The sequence below is a fragment of the Pongo abelii genome, chromosome 16, assembly GCF_028885655.2.
Source record: "Pongo abelii isolate AG06213 chromosome 16, NHGRI_mPonAbe1-v2.0_pri, whole genome shotgun sequence".
In the NCBI taxonomy this organism is placed as follows: Eukaryota; Metazoa; Chordata; class Mammalia; order Primates; family Hominidae; genus Pongo; species Pongo abelii.
The window spans coordinates 17,037,024-17,062,139 of NC_072001.2; the positions used below are offsets into that span (position 1 = coordinate 17,037,024).

At 44.2% G+C, this 25,116-nt stretch overlaps 1 pseudogene; it reads left to right on the top strand.

The window, feature by feature from the left end:
• Window positions 1–24,687, top strand: LOC129050291 (putative HERC2-like protein 3; annotated as a pseudogene).
• The last annotated feature ends 429 nt before the right edge of the window (window positions 24,688–25,116 follow it).

The window sequence follows — 25,116 nt, forward strand, 5'->3', positions numbered from 1 at the left end:
TTTTTTACAGGTCAGAACTGTAGAAATAATGAGGAAGTGACACTTATACGCAAAGCTGATTTGGAGAACCATAATAAAGATGGAGGCTTCTGGACTGTGATTGACGGGAAAGTGTATGATATAAAGGACTTCCAGACACAGTCGTTAACAGGAAATAGTATTCTTGGTAAGATTACACTTCTTATTTCCTGGTTAAAAGTTACAGCCTGTATCATTCTAAGCAGAGTATTTGGCTTATAAATGATTTCTTTAGTTTTGTGCCAGCCCCTGCATACTTTAATGTATCGGTGGCTTTGGTGTCTGTCTTATCAACAAATTGAGCACATTTGAAGAATTTCCTTTCATTATGCATTTTTGTTTTAATACTTGGAACTCATTTCAAGTTCTGAGTCGGCCCAGGCAACCCTGGGAGACAGTGGGAGGTCATTATACTCTGGTAACCCTCACTTTTGAGTTAAGCACCTAACTTATTTCCTACTCACTATTTCTCCTATAGCTCTCCAGGCAAGCTGAATTGAACTCATGTTGCTTTTTCCCTTTTTGTTTCAGCTCAGTTTGCAGGGGAAGACCCAGTGGTAGCTTTGGAAGCTGCTTTGCAGTTTGAAGACACCCGGGAATCCATGCACGTGTTTTGTGTTGGCCAATATTTGGAGGTGAGGCTGTATGCCTTGAGTGATGCAGAGGATAGCAGGGGATACCCTCTGTGTGTTTGTGATAGGAATATTTGGATCTAGAAGTACTGATATCTGAGTCTTTTGGGGGGCATTAGAGATAAATATAAAGATCCTTTAGAAGTTTTGTCATAAATGAATTTACATTTATTCGTGTTAAGATCTGTGATGTACTGGTCTTGAAAGATTGTTTTTTAAATGATCAATTGTGAGAAATATAGACAGTGTTCCACAAGAAAAGAGGTTAAACTTTGGTCTTATGTAGAAATTTGGAATGGCTTATTATCTTGAGGTACGTATTTTTTGGGAAGAACTATGTACAAGTGTAATTCTTTACAATAGAAATTTGTCCTTACTATGTATTCACGAACACATAGAATTTATATATTGGGATTAGCTTTCTAGGTATCCACAAGTAATAAAATGTATTAAATGCCATTAGGGCAGGGCTTAAAGCATTTTATGAAGGGGAGAATTAACTTTGCTGTAAATATCTTCTGTGACTGGAAAAGTTGAACTCTTGCTTTTTTCAGATTTTTGTTAGAATAAATTTCATTTCCTCTACATGTGTGGTCACAGTCCGCTAATACTTGTCATCGAATACTTGTCATAGTTTTGTTGCCCAGTGTGTTCTTTGTGCATGTAACAATTCATTATACTTTCTGAAGCGTGGTGTACAGTCACTTTGGAAACTGATTCCTAAGGAATATTGTAGCCAAATCACGTATCTGTGCTTTAGTTTTTCTGCAGTAGGGCTGTGCGGTTGCTGCCTGCTTTATTGGGCATGTGGGTTTATGTGGTATCTGCTGTTACTTGGGCACAGCAGCATCAACTCATTACACTATGGAGAGGCAGAATGCCCAGAGCACCCCTGGGCTCACATGGAGGTACAGCTGCAGGACAGAGCTGTCCTTTTGGTTTTATGTTTTTAATTAATTCTGTTTCCTCAGATTGATGATGGAATTTATTTTTCCAGCCTCACCAAGAAGTTGTCACCATACCAGATCTGGGGAGTCTCTCTTCACCTCTGATACACACAGAGAGGAATGTGGGCCTGCTTCTCGGATTACATGCTTCCTGTTTAGCAATGAGCACACCACTGTCTCCTGTCAAGATTGAATGTGCCAGTAAGAAAATCTTTGCTTTTTGCTGATCAGCAGATTATTTTTTTTGAACTGTAAGTGCCATTAAGAATGGGAGAGGGCTAGGCACAGTGGTTCATGCCTGTAATCCCAGCACTTTGGGAGGCTGAGGCATGTGGATTGCTTGAGGTCAAGAGTTTGCGACCAGCCTGGCCAATGTGGTGAAACCCCATGTCTACTAAAAATGCAAAAATTAGCTGGGCGTGGTGACAGGTGCCTGTAATCCCAGTTACTCGGGAGGCTGAGGTAGGAGAATTGCTTGAACCCAGGAGACGGAGGTTGCAGTGAGCCGAGATCGCGCCATTGCACTCCAGCCTGGGTGACAAGAGCGAGACTCCATCTCAATAAAAAAAAAAGAGAGGAGGATTCAACACGGTTGATGATGATAAAAATAATAATAATAAGGATAGTGAGACTGAATCAGGTAGAAACAGCTGTGAGTGGCTGTCATTTGCCCTCATGGTCTGTTGCTGCAGAGGAAGCTAAAAAGTGTGCAGGAATGTCTACCCGTCTACCCTGTGGTGTTCTCACGTATTGCAGCCTCTGCCTGATGGGCTCAGCATGGCTTTTTTCTGCCTGCATGCCCAGAAATTGCACAGAATGTGGATCAGCTGTCCTCTCAGGGAACAGCATTCTACTTGAGGACTGCGTTTTTACCAGACCAGGCTCAAGTCAGTTATAGTTCAGGATGGCAGCCTTTGTAACCACCTAAAATAATAAGCTTCTTCCTGTCTCCTAAGATGGGTTTACATTTTCCTTCATGTAGTTGTGCATTTCCCGTCTGTCTGTCTGTCCGTCCATGTGAGCAGCTTGTGTTGAGCAGTTGCCTGGTGCCGTTGCCATGCGAAGTGTACAGGATGCAGTGATGGATAGGACATGCCTCTGCTTTCTGGTACCGTTACCATGTGAGGTGTTCAGGATGCAGTGATGGATAGGACACGCCTCTGCTTTCTGGTGCCGTTACCATGCGAGGTGTTCAGGATGCAATGATGGATAGGACACGCCTCTGCTTTCTGGTGCCGTTACCATGCGAGGTGTTCAGGATGCAGTGATGGATAGGACATGCCTCTGCCTTCAGCTGCTGCTTGTTGATGAGCCAGCATTCTAAGCAGGTCACGTTACAAGGTGGTGAATGGTGAAATGGAGACGTTCATACATGATTCTGGGAGAAGAAAGGCTTCGCATTGGCAGCAGTCCTGAAATTGTGTGAGGGAGCATTCTGGGCAGAAAACACAGGAGTGTCAAGGGCACTGCTGAGAGGAGCAGGGCTTTCCTGCTGCTTGCGAGAGTGGGTGTGGCAGAGGCTTGCGGGGAAGGAGGATCTTGGTGTCCACACAGCCCCCCTGTTGGGTGGACCTTTGTGCAGTGCTGGGTGCTGGGCTGCCTGTGGTGTCCTGTGAGGTGTCTGCTTCCCTCCCTCCTCCTCAAGGCTCATTGCTTGCCAGAAGATGGGCTTTGTTTAAATTGGCAAGGAGGGCAGGGCTGGCGAGCTGCAGGGCAGAGGGTGCCATGGGCCCTGGCAGGTGGGTCCGATCCACAGGAGGCTCAGAGGCTTATCTTGCAACAGTAAGGAGGGGCTGTCCTGTGCTTAAAGAGAGAGGGCCAGAGAGAGTCGGCATTGGATTAGTGTTTCAGAAGAACGAATGTGGTGGGTTGGGGAATGCTCCTGAGTGCTCTAAAATCTAAATGTCCAGTAAAAGAACACTAAGTGCATGCCCGCTTTGATTGCTTGGATTTGGAGCAGTATTTGATAACACAGATCGTTACTAGAGATCTATAGTGGTGCACTCCCTCAAGTTGCCATAAGCAGTTGTAATTAACATTCTCACTGGCCGATCCCGTGCCTTGCACCACACACAGGTCTCCTTTCCAGTTCATCGGCCCTCCCATCTCCAAGGATCTATCCTTCATTAAAGATTGTGTGTTTGTTAAATATTTTCTCCTTTTTGTTCCTTTATAAGGGCTCTAGGAATACGTAGCTTACCCTGAGGATGTAATTCTTTGTAGAGACCCTTCAGAGGTGCTGTTCCCTGCCTGGATACTCAGCGTCTAGGTCTTATTCCTCATCTTAGCTCAGTTGTTGCTTCCACAAGTCCCTTACTGACCCTCAGAATAGCGGTGGTCTGTCTTCCAGTCTCCCTGGTACCCCCATAGTCATCCGTTGCACATAGTTTCAGACTCGAAATCCTGTGATTAATTGTGTCAGCAGTGCCCTTTGCTGCCCTCCCTGTTAGAATGTGCAACTCAGTCTTCACGCGGTATATGTGGAACCAGGCAGTTGCAGGCAGAGCACAGGTATCCAGAGAATGTTGGACTGGAACTATGATCCTGAGTTCTGATGCCATGCCTGAGGTGTGTGGAATCACCAGAAAGTGTGTTCACGTAGATAGAGGAATTATAAGTCAAGCTGTGTAAACATGTTAGGTGGAGCTCTTTCATATGAATGATGCTGAATTTCACCTTCTAAATTGAGTGTTTAGTTGAGCATCTTTTTTTTTTTTTTTTTAGCATTTATTTTGAGTTGTGCACTTGAGTTTCTGTTTCATGTTTGCATGTGCATTTTCTAGAATGGCTTCAGTCATCCATCTTCTCTGGAGGCCTGCAGACCAGCCAGATCCACTACAGCTACAACGAGGAGAAAGATGAGGACCACTGCAGCTCCCAGTGGGCACACCTGCCAGCAAATCTCGACCCTGCTCCCACAGACGGGCCCTGGGGGACCATTCGCAGGCATTTCTGCCAGCCATTGCAGACAATAACATTCAGGATCACAACGTGAAGGTGAGCTAGGCCTGCCCCCACTGCCACCTCAGTGCTTTTGTTTATCTGGGGACTTTGACATGGGAATACTTATGTGCTCTTTGGTTAACATAGCACAGACTTTGTTTCATGTATTATTTGGAGGGTTTTGAGGTGAGAACCTGATTGTGTTAACATGCTAGCGAGGCTTCAGAAGCATTACTGATTGCAAGTGCACCAGAAGCTTTGGCATGTTTAAAATTTGTGAAGACTCACTGGGTGGCCCTGAAGTTACCTCCAGCTGTTTCTGTTGCAGGACTTTTTGTGTCAAATAGAAAGGTACTGTAGGCAGTGCCATTTGACCACACTGATCATGTTTCCCCCCGAGCATCCCGTGGAAGAGGTCGGTCACTTGCTGTTATGTTGCCTCTCGAAACATGAAGATTTAGGTAAGGAGCTCAATATCTGTGTACTTTAGCTACACTGCAGATCCCTCGACTAACCTGCAGTACATATTCATTCCTTCCCTGCCCTTCTTTTAAATGTCTTTTTGCAGGTCATGTGGCATTATCTTTAGTTCATGCAGGTGCACTTGGTATTGAGCAAGTAAAGCACAGAACGTTGCCTAAGTCAGTGGTGGATGTTTGTAGAGTTGTCTGCCAAGCAAAATGTTCGCTCATTAAGGTGATAGATTTTAATTCTTTTTATTCTGTGCTTTGCAGACAGTTACTGAAATATTTGTTGTTAAAGTTGTCTTTTCCTGGTTAACTTTGCAGACTCATCAAGAACAGGGCCGTTCTTACAAGGAGGTCTGTGCTCCTGTCATGGAACGTTTGAGATTCCCCTTTAATGAACTGAGACCTGGTGTTTGTAATGACCTCTCTATAATGTCTAAGTTTAAATCGTTAAGTTCTTTGCCCCGTTGGAGGAGGATAGCTCAGAAGATAATTCGAGAATGAAGGAAAAAGAGAGGTAAGAATGTAAAAGGACAGAAGATACTATTAAAGCATGTGCTTCACCCTGCTGCGCTGGACCTGTGATTTCAGAGTGAAGTTTCTCTACTGTTAATTCCATGTGACATTTCTACCTGCTGCCATCATTTTTATGTATAGTTATGATTAAATACAGAAATCTCGCTTATTTTTCCAAGAGGCAGTTTAGGAATTGAGTGTGGTATGATTTGATTACTAGTAAATTGATGTTGAAAATGTAAATAATCTTTACTAAATTGATGGGAACAAGGAAGTGTTTTTATTTTATTAGTTATCCTGGTAATGAGATATAATGGGAACGTTTAAACTTATTGCCATTCTTCTAAAGAAATGTTTTTTGTTTGGAAATATTGAGTATTCTGATACATGGAGAATTATAAAGGGAAGCTAAAAGAGTTACTGACATTTTCCTGGAAGTAGCTGTGTAAGGGTACAGAAAAATCTTTTTGCATTAAATCCAAATTTGAATAAAAATGCTTAGAATTTAGTCACTTGTGATTATAAATAAACTACAGAAATTTCTGATTATATCCTTTTTTTTTTTCTTTGAGACGGAGTCTTGCTCTATCGCCAGGCTGAAGTGCAGTGGAGCGATCTCAGCTCACTGCAACCTCTGCCTCACGGGTTCAAACGATTCCCCTGCCTCAGCCTTCCAAGTAGCTGGGATTACAGGCACGTGCCACCATGCCTGGCTAATTTTTGTATTTTAGTAGAGACGGGGTTTCACCATGTTGGCCAAGATGGTCTTGATCTCCTGACCTCGTGATCTGCCTGCCTCGGCCTCCCAAAGTGCTGGGATTACAGGCGTGAGCCACCGCGCCTGGCCTCTGATCATATTCTTAAGACTTATACTGATTTACTCACAAACCTGCTTATTGAACAGTATTAATTACTGAGTTTCTGATGGGTGTTTTGAACAATAAGCTTATGAAAGACTAAAGTGTGATAGAAGCCATCCTAATTTGATTGTTCCTGAACAAACCCTACACCATAACACCCTGTCTGAATCCGATGGGTGCTCTGGATCAGGAAGTAACAGCAGTCACACTGCTGCGATTCCTTTAACCCAGGCATGCAGGAACTCAGCCCGGGCCGAGGAGACAGGCTGTCTCAGCATGAGGGAGAGAGACTCCACCATTTGCCATCTCATATCCGTGGGTGCTGAGCCCACACTGTCACTCTTAGAGTTTCTTGTGGGTTTATAGATTTATTGTGTGCTGTTTCAAGCTGATTTTCTTTTTTTTTGGAAATTAAGTAACTTGAAAAGATTAAGTGATTAATATTCCTGTTGCTGTGTCAGGGATCCCTGAGCCTTCTCTCAGGCTTGATGATTCACTAAAAGGACCCAGAAGAGCTGTTAAACTCACAGCTGTGTTTTTTTTTTTTTTTACCGCAAGAATGGTACAGATTAAAATTAGCAAAGGGAAGGGTGAATGGAGGGAAGTCCAGAGGAAACTAGGCCCAAGCTTTGGTGTCTCTCCCCAGTGGCGTCACGTGGATGTGCTTAGCTCTCCCAGCAAGTGTGTCACATCATGTGTGAAGAAATGTTAACCGGGCCAGCGCACCTGAGCCTCGAGTCTAGAGATTTTGTTGGGGGCCAGTCACATATGCAGGCAGTGCCCATGTGACTGACCTCAATTACTCAGACTCCAGTGCCCCAGTGCAAAAACAAGTGGTCCCTCGCAAGTCACATCATTAGCATAAACTACCTGGCCAGACCACTGCCACAAGGTCCTGGGTGTCAGGTATACCAAAAAACTTATCAGGCAGGGTGTTCCAAGGGCTCAGAGCTCAGCTCCTAGAAGAAGGACCAATCCTGAAGGGACAGACCTTCCTTGGGAATTTGCAGGGTCTGAGCAACCCCGGCCTGCTATGTTAGCTCTTTACTGCCCAGGTGTATTATCATGTTGCTTATTTTTTATATTATATGCTGAGGAGATTTAGACCAAAAATTTTAAAAGATAAAATATAGGGAGGAAATTCCACATATCACAGTGAATTCAATTGATTCAGTTACACACTAACAGAACCACTGAACTGGACCAGGGTGGACAAGCCAGGAACTGTGGGCCAAATTCCACCTCTTGCTTGCTTTGTGTTGCCCATGGACTAAGACCTTTTTTTTTTTTTCCAGTTTGAAATTGTTTTTTAACAATTAAAAGAAGTATATTATTTTTGACACATGAAAACTACATGAAGCTAAAATTGTAGCACCATAAATAGAGTTTTACGGGAGCACAGCCACACCTATTGCTTTATCTGTGGTTACTTTTTGTGCTGCAGCAGCAGAGTTGAGTATTTGCAACAGACTGCATGGCCTGAAAGACTCAAATGTTCACTCTCTGGCACTTGAGGAAGAGCTTGCTGGCTGCCGGGCTTCCCCTGCTTCGGGGCTTCTCCCCTCGTCGCACTCTCACTTTGTCTTTTTGTTCTGCCAGGGTGATCATTTCACTCTTGTTGTTGAGCATTGCAATTTATAATGTTGTTCAGATGTTTATTTGAATGAAATATTTGTCCTTCATGTAAATCTAAGTATTTCTTAATTTAAAATTAATATTTAAGTATATGATTTTTATAGTGAATGATGTTTTAAAACACAGTTCCTAAGAAGCCAGAATCTATAGATGATGAAGAAAAAATTGGAAATGGAGTGATTTAGAAGAAGCTTGCATTTTGCCTCACAGTCCAATAAATGTGGATAAGAGACCCATTGCAATTAAATCACCCAAGGTGCAGTATTTTCTGTGATTCTGAGGTTGGCTGAATAGAATCATAGCACATAGCAAAGGAATCCACAGTCTCGTACCTCTGTACCTGAGCATCCAGAGGGAGGGATGGGCGATTGTTAGAAATATGGCCCCAGTGATGCTTCATGAACTTGACTTATGATGTCTTGGTCAGAGCTGTAGCTGGAGAAGGGTTTCCTTTTATTTTTGGTACTAGATTGTATCATTAATTATTCACCATTCGTTCCTTAAATATATTCTTTGTTCCAGAAACAGTGCTGGGCCCTGTGGCCATTAAAATGAACCATAACTTAACTTTGTATGCCAAGCTAGCCTGTTCCAACATATATTAGTATAGAGATTATAAATTCACTTATATTTATAGCATAGTTTTAAAACCATGTATTAATGACTAAATTTAACATTTTAACCAATTTAAACCTATGAGCATTATTTATATTTTACTTGAATAACTTTTAGAGCACAGTTTAATATTAAATAGGGTAGACAAATGATGAAAATGGTTTTCCTTTGTTAGGACAAATGGCAGCTGCTGTTGAGTACTGTTACAGGTGTTCACAAATACAAGTGGTTGAAGCAGAATGTGCAGGGTCTTTATCCGCAGTCTCCACTCCTCAGTACAATTGCTGAATTTGCCCTTAAGGCGGAACCGGTGGATGTGGAAAAAATGAGAAAGTGTCTACTAAAACAGGTAACATTTGATGAGAAACGCATGTCTGCATTGGGTAATATACATAACACTTAACTGTATGCATTGATATTTTGCAGTTGGAGAGAGCAGGGATTTGCCTGGAAGGGATAGATACAATTTTAAAACTGGTGAGCAAGAATTTCTTACTTCCATCTGTGCAGTATGCGATGTTTTGTGGATGGCAAAGACTTATTCCTGAGGGAATCGATATAGGGTAAAACGTTAGCATATTTTTCTTAATTAAGGAAGCTGCGGCAACAAAATGTTGTTCTGTAACAGTTAGAAGTCTGGCAGTGTCCCGAGTCAAATTCTTTATCTTTATTTGAAAGGGAACCTCTTACTGATTGTTTAAAGGATGTTGATTTGATCCCACCTTTTAATCGGATGCTGCTGGAAGTCACCTTTGGCAAGCTGTATGCTTGGGCTGTTCAGAACATTCGAAATGTTTTGATGGATGCCAGTGCCAAATTTAAAGAGTTTGGTGAGTCAACAGTTGCATCAATGTTATTTTATAGTTTGCCTTTAATTATATGTTGTGGAAACTTGCAAATGCCAATTTTTGCTTTTGAGAAGACTGTGTTTGTACTTTGTACTTGTATAATCTATGCTGCTGTCAGCTTTCTCAGATTTTAAACAAAACTTTAAAATTTAGCAGGAGACACAATGTTGAAGTACTCTAGTATAACATTTTTACATTTTTACATTTTTATGTGTATCACCACATATCCTAAAGTGTCTGTGTCCTATATTAATATTTATTTCCTGTATAGTTTGAGCATCTACAGAGAGTTGATTGGATTGGTTTTGTGGAGGAAAAGTGAGGCATAACTTTTATATTTGAAATGGAAGGAATGGAATAGGGCACCAGGGTATTCAGAGAGCACCATGCTAAGTCCTATAGACAGATGGAACGACCTGTGCATAGAATACAGGGGGTAGACCCATCGTGCAGCATGACAGAGCTGCCCACTCTGTGGAAACCACTGAAAAATAGTCAGAAGTTTAGAGTAATCACCCGTGCTTTCTGCATTATGTTTATTCTTGTATCCACGCACAAGAAATGTCAGTGGGTGTCAATGCTTATTAGTCAGATGTTTAAAGTAATAGCCCGTGCTTTCTGCGTTATGTTTATTCTTGTATCCATCACAAGAAATGTCAGTGGGTGTCAATGCTTATTAGGTATCCAGCCGGTTCCCCTGCAAACCATCACCAATGAGAACGTGTCAGGACCGAGCCTGGGGACCATCCCGCAAGCCCGCTTCCTCCTGGTGATGCTCAGCATGCTCACCCTGCAGCACGGCACAAACAATGTCGACCTCCTGCTCAATTCCAGCACGCTGGCCCTCGCTCAGACGGCACTGCGCCTGATTGGTAGGTCTGCACCGGCTTGAGAGCCTTTGGGAAAACGTCAAGATTTTGCTTTGATTTCTTTTTTTTTTTTTTTTAAGCTTTTTGTAAATTATGGTAAGACACAAATAGCAGAAAGTGTAGCATTTTAACATCGCAATTCAGCGGTATTAAATATATTCACAATTTTCTAGAGTCATCACCACTGTCTAGTTGTAGAACTTCTTCATCACTATAAATGCACCCCGTTTAGCCATCAGTCCTGACTCACCCTGCTCTCCAGCCCCTGATAGTCACAAATCTGCTTTCTCTGTCTATGGATTTGCATATCCTGGATATTTCATATAAATGGAATCATACAGTTTGTGGCCTTTGTGTCTGGGTTATTTCATTTGGTATATATCAGTACTTTATTTTTATGGCTGAAAAAGATTTCATTGTATGAATATGTAATAACATTTTGTTTATTCATTTATCTGTTGATGGACATTTGGGTTGGTTTTGCCTTTTGACTTTTGTGAATAGTGCTGCTAGGAACATTTATATACAAATACTTGTTTGAACACTTGTTTCTAGTTCTTTTGATTATACACCTAGGACTGGAATTACAGCGTCATATGGTACAACTGTGTGTAACTTACTAAGAAACTACCAAACTTTTCCACAGTGCCGTATCATTTTTACATTCCCACCACCAGTGGGCAGGATTGCAGGATTCCAGTTTCTCTACTTCACTGCCAACACTATTTTTTGTGGTTTTCTTTTTTTTTTTTTTTTTTTGGATTAAGGCCATCCTAGTGGGTGTGAAGTGGTATCTCATTGTGATTTTGATTTGCATTTCACTAATGACGAATGACATTGAGCTTCTTTACATGTTTGTGCTTGTTGGCCATTTGTATATCTTCTTTGGAGAAGTGTGTATTCAAGTCCCTTTCTCTATTTTTTTGAGACGGAGTCTCACTCTGTCGCCCAGGCTGAAGGGCAGTGGCACGATCTCGGCTCACTGCAACCTCTGCCTCCTGGGTTCAAGCGCTTCTCGTGCCTCAGCCTCCCAAGTAGCTGGGATTACAGTCACACACCGCCACACCGGGCTAATTTTCGTATTTTTGGTAGAGATGGGGTTTCGGCTCACTGCAACCTCTGCCTCCTGGGTTCAAGCGCTTCTCCTGCCTCAGCCTCCCAAGTAGCTGGGATTACAGTCACACACCACCACACCGGGCTAATTTTTGTATTTTTGGTAGAGATGGGGTTTCGCCATGTTGGCCGGGCTGGTCTGGAACTCCTGACCTCAGGTGATCTGCCTGCCTTGGCCTCCCAAAGTGCTGGGATAACAGGTGTGAGCCACTGCACCCAGCCCCTTTCTCCTTTTTAAATAGGGTTATTTGTCGTCATCTTCTTGTTGTACCAATAAATGCACTATATAAGTGTGCCAAATATTTAAAGAAGAATTAACACCAGTCCTCAGACTCTTTAAAAATTTCGTGTATACTAGACCTTCACAGATCTGTAGACCTTTATCAGATATATAATTTGAGGGTATTTTCTCCTGTTCTCTGGATTGTATTTCCTTTGATAGAGAAGTTTTTTATTTTGATGAAGTTCAATTTATCTGTTTCTCTTTTGTCGTCTATGCTTTTGATAGATGGAAAAAGCCATTTCCAAATACAAGGTTGATGAAGATTATCCTCATCTCATGTTTTTTTCTGTAAGTTTTATAGTTTTAGCTCTTATATTTAGATCTTTGGTCCATTTTTAGGTAATTTCTTTTACACAGTGTAAGATAAGAGTCCAGCCTTTTTCTTTGGATGATCTGATTGTTTCAATACCACTTGTTGAGGACTGTTCTTTCCCTGAAGTTCTCGGTACCCTTGGCAAAAATCAGTTGGCTGTAGATATTTAGGTTTATTTCTGGACTCTCAATTACATTATCACATTCTATATGTTGATAATTATGCAGGTACCAGACTGTTTTAAACATTGTAGTTTTGTACTGTTTTAAAATTGAGAAGTGTGTTTTCTTTCTCAAGATTATTTTGGCTACTTTGGGTCCCTTGCATTTTCATATGGACTTCAAGGCTGGCTTTTCCATATCTGCAAAAAAGACCATTGGGATTTTTGCTAGGGATTGAATCTGTAGATTGTTTTGGAGAATAGTGCCATCTTAACAATGTTAACATCCATTCTCTGAATGTGGAATGTCTTTCCATTTATTTCTGTCCTCTTTAATTTCTTTCAGCAATATTTTATTGTTTTACAGTTAGGGTAATAATGGCCTCATGGAATGAACTAGGTAGTGTTCCCATATATTCTATTTTTAGAAGAGTTTGAGGATTGGTGTCAATTCTGCTTTAAATGTTTGGTAGAGTTGACCAGCTAAGCTTTTCTTTGTTGAAAGGTTTGTTGTTTTTTTTTTTTTTTTTTGAGACAGAGTCTCACACTGTTGCTCAGGCTGGACTGCAGTGGTGCGATCTCAGCTCACTGCAAGCTCCGCCTCCCAGGTTCACGCCATTCTCCTGCCTCAGCCTCCCGAGTAGCTGGGACTACAGGCGCCCGCCACAACGCCCAGCTAATTTTTTGTATTTTTAGTAGAGACGGGGTTTCACCGTGTTAGCCAGGATGGTCTTGATCTCCTGACCTCGTGATCCACCTGCCTCGGCCTCCCAAAGTGCTGGGATTACAGGCTTGAGCCACCGTGCCTGGCCTGAAAGATTTTTAGTTACCGATTGAGTCTCTTTACTTGTTACAGGTCTATTCAGATTTTCTATTTCTTCTTGAGTCAGTTTGGGTAATGTATGTTTCTAGGAATGTGACCATTTTATCTAGGCTATTTTATTTGTTGGCATACAGTTGTTCACAGTGTTCTTTTATACTCTTTTTTATTTTTATGTTGGTAGTAGTGTCTCCACTTACATTTCTGATGTTATTTGCATCTTTTCTCTTTTTTTCTTTTTTTTTTTTGAGACGGAGTCTCGCTCTGTTGCCAGGCTGGAGTGCAGTGGCACAGTCTCAGCTCACTGCAACCTCCGCCTCCCGGGTTCAAGTGATTCTCCTGCCTCAGCCTCCCAAGTAGCTGGGATTACAGGTGCCTGCCACCATGCCCGGCTAATTTTTTTGTATTTTTAGTGGAGACGGGGTTTCACCATGTTGACCAGGATGGTCTCGATCTCTTGACCTCGTTATCCGCCCACCTCAGCTTCCTAAAGTTCTGGGATTACAGGTGTGAGCCACCTTGCCTGGCCTCTTTTTTTCTTAATTTACCAAAAGTTTGTCAGATTTTTTGTTCTTGCCAGAAACCAAACTTTTGGTTTTGTAGATTATTTTTCTATTCTCTATTTAATTTTTGGCTGTTCTAATCTCTATCATTTCCTTCTTTCTGCTTTGTATTTTTTTGTTTTTGTTTTTGTCTTTGTTTTGAGACAGGGTCTTACTTTGTCCCTGAGGCTGAAGTACAGTGGCGCAGTCATGGCTCACTGCAGCCTCAACCTCCTGGGCTCAAGTTATCCACCTGCCTCAGCCTCCCAAAAATGCTGGGATTACAGGTGTGAGGCACCACACCTGGCCTAACTTTGGTTTTTATTGTGTTCTTATTGTTCTTCCAGATGTAGAATTATTGATTTGAGATCATCTTTTGTAAATTCAGACTTTTATAGTATAATTGCCCCTTTTAGCCCTGCTTTTGGCGCAGCACAGAAGTTTTGGTATGTTGTGTTTTCATTCATCTCATAGTATTTTCTAATTTCCCTTGTGATTTCTTCTTTGACCCACTGATTGTTTACCGTGTGTTGTTTAATTTTCATATACTTGTGAATTTTCCACTTTTCCTTTTGTTATTAATTTCTCATCATTTCCTTTTGGTTGGAGAGGTAATTTGTATGATTTTAGTCTGTTTAAATTTGAGACTTTGTGGCCTAACATATGGTCTGTTCAGTCTAAGAGAGTGTTCTGTGGTATATTTGAGAAGACTGTGTATTCTGCTCTTTTTGGTGAGATGTTCTGTATATGTCTGTTAGATCTGATTGGTTTATGGTGGTGTTCTTTGGCTAAAACTGAGATGCTGCAGGGCCAGTTGTCAAAGTCACAGTGAAAAAGCAAGGTTTTCCCAAGCTCTTTTAATCACATCAGTCTTAGAGTTCACATTAATCCATTCAAAAATATGTATCAGGCCAGGCTGTAATCCTAGCACTTTGGGAGGCTGAGGTGGGTGGATTGCTTGAGCTCAGGAGTTTGAGACCAACTTGGGCAACATAGCAAAACCCTGTCTCTACAAAAAATATGAAAATTAGCTGGGCATAGTGGTGTGTGCCTATGGTCCCAGCTACCTGGGAGGCTGAGGTGGGAGGATTGCTTGAGCCAGGGAGGCAGAGGTTGCAGTGAGCGGAGATCAAGCCACTGCACTCCAGCCTGGGCTCTAGCCTGGGCGACGGAGTGAAATCCTGTCTTGGGGGCAGGGGGAATCTTTCTATCTGTCTGTCTGTCAGTCTGTCTGTCTCTCTCTCTCTCTCTCTGTGTGTGTGTATATATATATATAATTATTTTTTAATTTATATATTTATATGTTGTGTTAAATATATATTTTAATATGTGTATTACAGCTGAAAAGAATCATCTAGTAAGAGTTACATCTCATTTCTTGAGGCCTCATTAACAACGAAAAGTTGCATTTAAAAATTACAAAAGCATATCTCCATCGAGAAATGGCCTTTTTATGTTGTCTTCTTTTTCCCCAGAGGTTCCAATAATGAAAATCACAGCACAAATCATTAAGTATGGGGACTTGTTCTGTTGATAGTATTCATGTGTTTAAATTTCATCTGGCCCACTGCTGCAAAAAGCAAGGAGGTTGTGTCTCATGAATATCTGTCTATATTTGCAGCTTGCCCTGATCAGGGTATCCTTCTTATCATTTAAGAAATTATAAGCATATAATATTTTATACCAGCGTAATGTATACATCCACATGTAACAGCCACAAAACATAAAGCTATGTAAAATAAAAAATTCCCCCCAGTTTTGGCTGCAAATGTATTCAAGCCCTTAGCAATAAATTCAGTCTTTACAGAGTTAACAGTATAGCTGCCCAGGGGATACTGGGAGATCCACCTGGAATGCAACTCCTGTCCCTTCCTTGGGGCCCCTTCCTGGGGGCCCTAAAGTAGCGGCTAGGCTAAAGGAAAGGCTATTTCCTCCACTAGTTTATCTAAAGTTTTGCTCCAGCCCTGGGAACTGAATATCCTTTTTTGCTCTCTTGGAAGAGAGAGAAACACAAACTTTTTACATTTTTTGGTCCACCCAAGCCCACCTTTGGGACTGTTTGGATCTTCTCCCCTCCCACCTGGAGGAGAAACTAAAATCAAGGGAGTTAGCAGAACCGCACTCCCACCCCCTCTCAGTTTAGCAAGTGGGAAAAGGGGGGTTAAAAATCTAGCCTACTCTCCTAGGGTTAGCCTCCTATTTTCAAATCCATTGGTAAGTTTTACTTCTCTCAGGTGACAGCAGCTCAGCTTCTGTTTCATGCTATGGATGACTCTGTAGCCACCCAGGGCACCAACTGTCAGGGGTCTCCAGGTTTGATGGTTGGCCAGGAGGACTCACAAGACTCAGCATGTAGTTGTACCCAGGGCTATAGTTTATTACAGTGAAGGGACACAGAGCAAAATCATGAAAAAGGACATGGGTAAAGTCCAGAGGAAAGCAGGTACAAGCTTCCACAGGATCCACACAGGACGAGCTTAACTGCCCTGGCACTGAGCCGTGTCAAGTGCTGTCTGCCGGGAAGCTGGGTAGAGACTCCAGGCCCAGGGTTTCCATCGGGGCTGATCACACAGGTACCCCCTGCCTGGCACGTACCAAGTTCCAGTACAAGGAAAACAGGTTTCAGCACAGAACACATTGTTTGTACAGACAGTTCAGGCACAGCAAACCACACCTCCCACCTAGGGAGTGGGGGAGTCCTCCTGAGATCCAGACTCCAGCCGAGGGCTAGCCTGCAGCAATCCTGTCTGAGGTTGTATCTCGGGCCAGCTGTTAGCTGTCTTCTGCACAGAACCATGATTAAAGTTTGTTAGTTTCCCACTGTTAGATATTTAGGTAGTTATCTTTGTTTTTCTATTAGTAAAAAATGTGATGAGTATCTTTCTAACTCAGTTATTTTGCTTTTTCAGGGGAGTAACTCCTAGAAGTAGAGAAAGTAGCTTTACTGAGCATTTTAATATCTTTTATATTTTCTTAGCCTATTTATGTATTTCGTTCTTCAGTTTGTCTTCTTTTTATCCTACATCAGTAAAATATTGATAGTATTATATTAATTGATAAAGCATATAGTATGGATTCTTCAAAATTATGATCTTCATTAGTACTTTTTAAATGTTTTGTGTCTATTCAGGGGACATTGCAGCTACTTGTTGGCTCAGCTATTGTTTTTGACGCTCTGTCAGGCCCCAGTTGTGACAATGTTGAGGAAGATATGAATGCTTCTGCTCAAGGTGCTTCTGCCACAGTTTTGGAAGAAACAAGGAAGGAAACGGCTCCTGTGCAGCTCCCTGTTTCAGGGCCAGAACTGGCTGCCATGATGAAGATTGGAACGAGGGTCATGAGAGATGTGGACTGGAAATGGGGTGATCAGGTACTCAGAGATTTGATGGGAACACATTAGCCACACATTAGTTATCTTCTGCACAGGTGTGTATGATATTGGTGGGTGGAAATTGGAATAATCCAGGATGTGTCGGTTGATCGATGACACAGGTGTTGGTTCCCAAGCAGCTGAAGGGAGTGAACACAAGTAGGGAATCATAAGTAGGGCATCTGAGCAGAATCAAGTCTGGAAAGAGAGGCAGCTCTTTTCAGGAAACTCACTGGCATGAGGCTCAGTTTGATGGGTCACTGGAACAAGAGTGAGAGTGAGCAAGAGAGTAAATCTCATCCTGAAAGTTGGTGTAGTGAAGGCTCTGCGGCAGGAAGCCCAGGTGCTGCCCCTGTGAGCTGATGGCCATGTGCTGCGAAGTGCCCTGAACCCAGTAGTTAGGGATATACTTCATGGGCCTGTGGCCACGTCTCTATTTTCCCTCATCACAGGTGTCTTCTAAATCTCTGCCAGGTGCCCCCAGGTGGAAGTCACTTACCACAGCCCTAGCTAAGTTAGGGCAGTGTTCACCTTCCCGTGGTCTGTCTAGCTTTTCTCAGCCATGCTGGTAAGCCCCGGCTTTGTCACAGTCATCTTAGAAATAGCAGTGTCTGGAGACAGCAGCATCCATTCTAGAAACAGCTTTCTCCTGCAGAAGTGAGAGGCAGAGCTTCCCCCTGGAGCCCGGGGGAAACTGAAGCAAAGAGAATGTGGAGGTGCTGGTGCTTGTTTCAGGTTTGTGCTCTTGCAAGGCCTGTGAGGGACTGAGGGGTCAGGACTTGCTGCAAAGCCCTGTCTCTGCATTGACTTAGAGGATCCTCATTGAGATGAGATTTCCCTGACTTCCTTGGTAAAGCAGCATGATCACGTTATTTTATGCCATTTAATTTAAAATGATGCAAGCACACATTTTGTAGGAGAGGTGAAATCTGTTTCTGGGGACAGCCCCTGACAGACAGGGTGGCATATGGTGAAATCTGTGTGGCAGGTCTGCTGGGAGCCATGGAAGGACCAGGGCGGGGCACGCACCCTCCTAACTGATCTCTCCTTTGGCTTTCTCAGGATGGGCCTCCTCCAGGCCTAGGCCGAGTGATTGGTGAGCTGGGAGAGGATGGGTGGATAAGAATCCAGTGGGACACGGACAGCACCAACTCCTACAGGATGGGGAAAGAAGGAAAATATGACCTCAAGGTGGCAGAGCTGCCAGTCGCTGCACAGCCCTCAGCAGAGGACTCGGACACAGAGGACGACTCTGGTGGGTGACTCAGGAAGGCATTTAGTCCAAGGCAGCCCACAAACTGTGCAGGTGCTGGCTGCCACCACTGCCATCTGGGCCTTAGAATGGGATGTCAGGATGCACCTGCAGCTGGCGCTCTGTCCTCGGAGCCTGCAATTTAAGTAAGCTCCCAAGCACCTCCGATGCAGGTGTGTGGAGTGGCTGTGGGATCCAACAATCTGGCTAGAACTGACTTTCTGCATTTTCCTCTCATGTGTGCACCCACCCCTCTTTGAGAATGTGGTGGCCAGGTGGGGGCAGCTGCACCACCAGTGAGTCTCATGTGGTTGGTGCTGAGCCTGCATCTGAGCGAGTGAGCCGAGGCCTGGTGGAATTGCCCTGCAGTCTCGGTCCATCACCTCCTCCTCCAGTGAGAGCCCCCGCCGGAGCACACCCCACCTTCTACCTGCCTTTACCTTTTCTCTGCGGTCCCTGACTCTGAACTCTTCATGTAATGTGGAGTTAGTCAGCACTTTATCACTTCTAGGGAAGCAGAGGTGAGAATTTAGGGGTGCACCAAGAAAGCTAGATCCTATCTGTGGAGATCCAGGTTGTGGGAGGAGGTTTCGTGACATTTCTTAGCTGTTCCTAAAAGACATGTGAAGCTTCACATGGCTGGGCTTGGTAAGACCATCCAAGAGGCTGGGGCTCCCAATATCATTTGTTATTTTGATTTTTTTTTTAGAAGCCGAACAAACTGAAAGGAACATTCACCCCACTGCAATGATGTTTACCAGCACTGTTAACTTACTGCAGTCTCTTTGTCTGTCTGCTGGAGTTCATGCTGAGATCATGCAGAGCGAAGCTGCCAAGACTTTATGTGGACTGCTGCAAATGTTAGTGGAAAGCGGAACGACAGACATGTATGGAATGAGAGATCGAGGGCCCAGGGAGTCTGCGCTAGGGACCGCAAGCTTGTCGTGTCTGGGTGTGCGTGTGGGTGGGTGGGTGTGGATGTGTGTGGATTCATTTCCTGTCACTGCTGTTATAAAGTACTACAAACTTGGGGGCTTACACAGTAGAAATTCTCATGGTTCTGGTGGCTGGAAGGCTGAGATCAAGGGTGGTTCCTTCTGGGGCTGTGAGGGAGAAGCTGCTTCAGGGCTCTGCCCCAGCTTCTGGTGTTTGCTGGTCTCTTTACTGTTCCTTGGCTTGTAGAGGTGACACCCCGATCTCTGCCGTCATCTTCACATGGCATTCTCCCTGTGTGTGAGTCGCCTCCAAATCTCCCCTTTTCATAAGGACGTCATTCAGCCTCATCAAACTGATTACATCTGCAGTGACCTTATTTCCAAACAAGGTCACCTGCCAAGGTATGGTAGGGGTTAAGGCTTCAACATACGAATTTTGCAATTCTGAATTCAACGCCTAACACTGGCTTCAAACAACAAATTTGTTCTCTCAGAGTTCTGGAGACCAGAAGTCCCAAATTCAGGTGCGGGCAGGGCCATGCTCCCTCCACAGGCTCTAGGGGAAGGTCCTTCTTTACTTCGTCCAGCTTCTGGGAGCTCCAGGCTTCCTCGGTGTGGGGACGCATTGTGCCAGTCTCTGCCTGCATCTTCACATGGCCTCTGCCCCTGTGTTCTGCATGTCCTTTTCTGTCTCTGAAAGGACTCTTTCATTGAGTTTCTTTTGATGTCACCTAAATTCTTACCTTAATGACGTCTACAAAGACCTCATTAAATAAGATCATATTCTGAGGTTCCGAATGTATATGAGGTCGGGGGACAGGCACAGTTTAATCCATAAAGTGTTTGTGTGTGTGGAGAGTAAGTATGAGAAATGTGAGCTGAGGGAGTGGGGTGAGTGTGCCTGTGACTGAGAGTGAGCACATGTGAGTGTGGGTGGGTATGTGGGCGTGCTCCAGTGTGTGTGAGAGCATGCGTGTATTAGTGGTGTGCTGGAGAGTCCGCACATATTGATGAGAGTGAGTGTGTTAGCGGTCGATGGGCAAGTGGCTGAGCGTTTGTGTTGCAAGTGTGACGGTGTGTTTGTAGCATGTGGTTGTGTGGGTGTGTGTATGCGTGCATTTATGAGTGGTGTGTATGTCCATGAGAGCGTGTGAGTGGGCAGGTGACTACATTCAGGTGAAGTGGGAGTGAAAGCATCAGTGCATTGAGCCAGTGTGTGTGTGTGAGGGTGAGCACGAGGGGGGCATGAGTGTGAGGGAATTACTGGGTGTGCGAATGAGATGAAGTGTGAGTCAGGCTTGGTGAGTGTGAGGAAGTATGAGTGGGTGGCAGCACAAGTGTGTAAGTGTGCGATTGAGTGCAAGCATTTGTGTAAATGTGTATGAGTGCTTTGTGTCAGTGTGAGCACGAGTGACGTTATTGTGAATGCGTGTGAGTGAATGTGAGCATTTTGCTCATGTCAGTGAGTGGGAGGTTATAACAGTATAGGTGTGAGTGTAAAGTGAGAAAGTGTGTGGGTAAAGGTGTGAGTAGGTGAGTAATCAGTTGTGACTAGTGTTTAGGAGCGTGAGTACATATGTGAGTTTTTGTATGCATTGGGAGGGGTAAGTGTATGTGAGAGTGCATAGGAGTGTGTGTCAGCTTGCATCGTAGGTTGTGTGTGCATACGTGTGACTGGGATTGTGTGTGTGTTAGTGATTGCGACAGTGGTGTGAGTGCACCTGAGAGTGTGAGGATGGGTGTGTGAGTGCCCATGAGTGTGTCTGAATAACTTAGTATGGGTGTGAGTGTGAGGATGCATATGAGGGTGTGAGAGTGTGTGTGTGTGAGCTCATGTGAGTGTGCTGAAGGAAGGCAGGTGTCCTCATAAGCTTGGATAGCTGAGGGCAGGGTGGGGGAGGTGGGAGGGAGAGAAGGTCCTGTGGGGCTGTGGGCGGGGTCCCTCGGGGGGCCCAGCCTCCAAGCCTCAGCCTCCATTCAGGGAGTAGTGGAGTCCTGGAGCCAGGCAGAGCAGAGGTGGGCCCACTGGTGCCAGAATCCAATGGTGTAAACCTAGTGAAAAACTCATTTTGTTAATGCAGATGTATTAAACTTGGATTGGAAACTCTCTACTGAAAATACAAAAAAAGTAAGTGATGCAGATTAAATATAAGTAAGATTGTGGAGATATTTAAAACATGAAATTAAAAATATAATAGATGCATTGTTGCAAAGTACTGCTATTTGAATTATAGATCATTTTCCTATTGCCTAGAAACAATGCATAGCTAAAATTCCCTAACTACTTTTACTACACATCCTTAGGAGGTTTTAAAAATGCCTGTAGTCCCAGCTATTCGGCAGGGCAAGGCAGGAGAAACACTTGATCCCAGGAGTTTTAGAACAGCCTGGGCAACATAGTGAGAGCCCATCTCTAAAAAAAAAAAAAAGAAAAATTCGGAAATGTTTCTTGAACTAACTTAAAAGCTTTCTTCCACTTCTCACTTTGAATTAGTTTGAATTAATTTACAAACTGCAATGTGTGTTAAAGGAGCTTATTGTAGAAAATAAAATAAGTTGATAAAAAAATAAGGATTTATCTTTAGAGATTTGTCTTTAGGGACTTGTTACCAAGCATGTCTATTTTCCCTCCTGCAGCTTCTCCAAACAGGCTGGTGTACAGGGAGCAACACCAGAGCTGGTGCACGCTGGGGTTTGTGTGGAGCATCGCTCTCATGCCGCAGGTGTGCAGCGCCCTCAGCTCCCCGCAGCAGATCACGCTGCTCATGAAGGTCGTGGAAGGGCACGCACCCTTCACTGCTGCCTCGCTGCAGAGACAGGTAATGTGCTGCCAGGCAAAATCAGTTCCCTGAGAGAGGCCTCCATGTACTGAAGTTCCCTGCCCTCAGATTCAGGGGCCTTTATTCAGTAACGAGTGCAGAAAGGGTCTAGAAGTGACAGGGTAGATTTTCTGGAGGCAAGGGGCAGAGGTCCTTGATAATTGGTAAGTTGCTAACCTTTAGTTTACCTGCTTTTCTCTTAAGTGGTAAATCCTGTAACTACTCACTCATCTGCTTCACAGAATCTGTAGTGTAATTGTCTTAAGAATTAAACTAAAAATAATTCTTTTTTAATTAAACACATGCATCTGTAGTGTTGCTTTTTTCTAAAATCCCTGACAATCCTAATCACTAATCAACTTGAGTGTAATTACTTGGCTGTAAAGTAATGAATCTCAAAATTTTCACATGATTACTTGCATTATGAGAACAGAAAATGAGAGGCTGGGTGCAGTGGCTCATGCCTGTAATCCCAGCACTTTGGGAGGCCGAGGCAGGTAGATCATGAGGTCAGGAGTTTGAGACCAGCCTGGCCAACACAGTGAAATCCTGTCTCTACTAAAAATCCAAAAAAAATGAGCCGGGTTTGGTGGTGGGTGCCTGTAATTCCAGCTACTCAGGAAGCTGAAGCAAGGAGAATTGCTTGAACCTGGGAGGTGGAGGTTGTAGTGAGCCGAGACCATGCCACTGCACTCCAGCCCGGGTGATAGCATGAGACTCTGTCTCAAAAACAAAAGAAAAAGAGAAAATAACAATCTGTAGTTTCCTAATCAGATTTTTTTTTAATGCTTGTCGTTTTAAACTTTCTTTTATCAGATCTTAGCTGTGCATTTGTTGCAAGAAGTCCTTCCGTCATGGGACAAGACCGAAAGGGCGAGGGACATGAAATGCCTCATGGAGAAGCTGTTTGACTTCTTGGGGAGCTTGCTCACTACCTGCTCCTCTGACATGCCGTCTCTGAGAGGTGGGTGGCCATTTCTCTTCCCTGTGCCCTGATGAAGAACGGCGTAGTGCCGTCACTCAGAGGTGGGTGGCTGACTCCCTTCGCTGTGCCCTGGTGAAGAGCGGCATAGTGCCGTCACTCAGAGGTGGGTGGCCGTCTCCCTTCCCTGTGCCCTGGTGAAGAACGGCACAGTGCCATCACTCAGAGGTGGGTGGCCGTCTCCCTTCCCTGTGCCCTGATGAAGAACGGCATAGTGCCGTCACTCAGAGGTGGGTGGCTGACTCCCTTCGCTGTGCCCTGGTGAAGAGCGGCGTAGTGCCGTCACTCAGAGGTGGGTGGCCGTCTCCCTTCCCTGTGCCCTGGTGAAGAGCGGCGTAGTGCCGTCACTCAGAAGTGGGTGGCCGTCTCCCTTCCCTATGCCCTGGTGAAGAGCGGTGCAGCAGCTTCTCCCCTTGTTTCCTCCTCAGAGTCCACGCCGAGGCGGCGCAGGGTGCGCCCTCAGGCCTCGCTGACTGCCACCCACAGCAGCACACTGGTGGAGGAGGTGGTGGCACTGCTGCACACGCTGCACTCCCTGACTCAGTGGAATGGGTTCATCAGCAAGTACATCAACTCCCAGCTCCGCTCCATCACCCACAGCTTTGCGGGAAGGCCTTCAGAAGGGGTGGGTTTGTGGTCTCAGAATTAATTTAGTTGAACGGTAAACCTGTAGGGATTGGGCAGCTCCGTGAGTGTCCCTGGTCGAGCTCGCTGTTTGGTCTGCACTAGGCCCAGTTAGAGGACTACTTCCCCGACTCCGAGAACCCTGAAGTGGGGGGCCTCATGGCGGTCCTGGCCGTGATTGGAGGCATCGATGGTCGCCTGCGCCTGGGTGGCCAAGTTGTGCACGATGAGTTTGGAGAAGGCACCGTGACTCGCATCACCCTGAAGGGCAAAATCACCGTGCAGTTCTCTAACATGCGGACGTGTCGCGTTTGCCCAATGAATCAGCTGAAACCAGTAGGTGAACTTGTGCTCAGTTACTGTATGATAAGGGAAATTGGCTTTTCACTAGAACGGAGCACCAGCATTAGCACTTGAAAGAACTTGATTCTGGTACTTCAAGTTTGCCTTCCAGGAAGCTGTGTGAGCTTGTGCTTCTGTGCTGAGCAGGGCCTGTCTTTAGCAACCTAGAAGGTACCGTGCATCTATGAGGTAGTTCTAATTATTTTAAAATGTGAATTTATGAAGTGTACTTTTTATTGAACAACTCAAGTTTTAAAAAAACTTCAACATGTTTAAACACCTTTAGAAAAACAGCCTTTCTTCATGTAGAAAATGCTTAGTTGTTTTGAGTGACGTGACTTAATGTAGCAGCTACTGTTATCTTAACCTATGAATCAAGGATGCACAGGGAGAAGGAGCCATTTACATTATTTTCATGTAGCCCAAGTGCAAACTTACTATATATACTTTTTCTTTTTTTTTGAGATGGAGTCTTGCTCTTGTCACCCAGGCTGGAGTGCAATGGCAGGATCTTGTCGGCCCTCTGCAAACTTTGCCTCCCGGGTTCAAGCGATTCTCCTGCCTGAGCCTCCTGAGTAGCTGGGATTACGGTGTGTGCCACCACGCCTGGCTAATTTTGTATTTTTTTCACGTATCCGTAATTCATTGTGTATATTTTAAAAAGTTTTAACCTCTTCTTCCTAGCCCTCCAGTATTTGTTAATAAATTAAAACATTTCCCAAAGTGTTTTTTGTGAAGCAATAATTCTAAAAGATGCTCTAAGAAAAGCTAAGTACATGGAAAAATCCAAAGTATATGCTTTATTTATTACATTTGATGAATTTTCGGTTTGTTTGTTTTTCCTCTCGAGAGGGAGTCTTGCTCTGTCGCTCAGGCTGGAGTGCAGTGGCCTGATCTTGGCTTACTGCAACCTCCGCCTCCCGGGTTCAAGCAGTTCTCTGTCTTAGCCTCCTGAGTAGCTAGGATTACAGGTGCCCTCCACCACGCCCAGCTAATTTTTGTATTTTTAGCAGAGACGGAGTTTCAACATATTGGCCAGGCTGGTCTTGAACTCCTGACCTCATGATCTGCCTGCCACGGCCTCCCAAAGTGTTGGGATTACAGGCGTGAGCCTCCGCACCCGGCCCACATTTGATGAATATTTTTGTTCTTTAAAATTGTGGTTAGAAAGCAGAGCATAATTGTTCTTTATGTAGATCACAACTGATTGG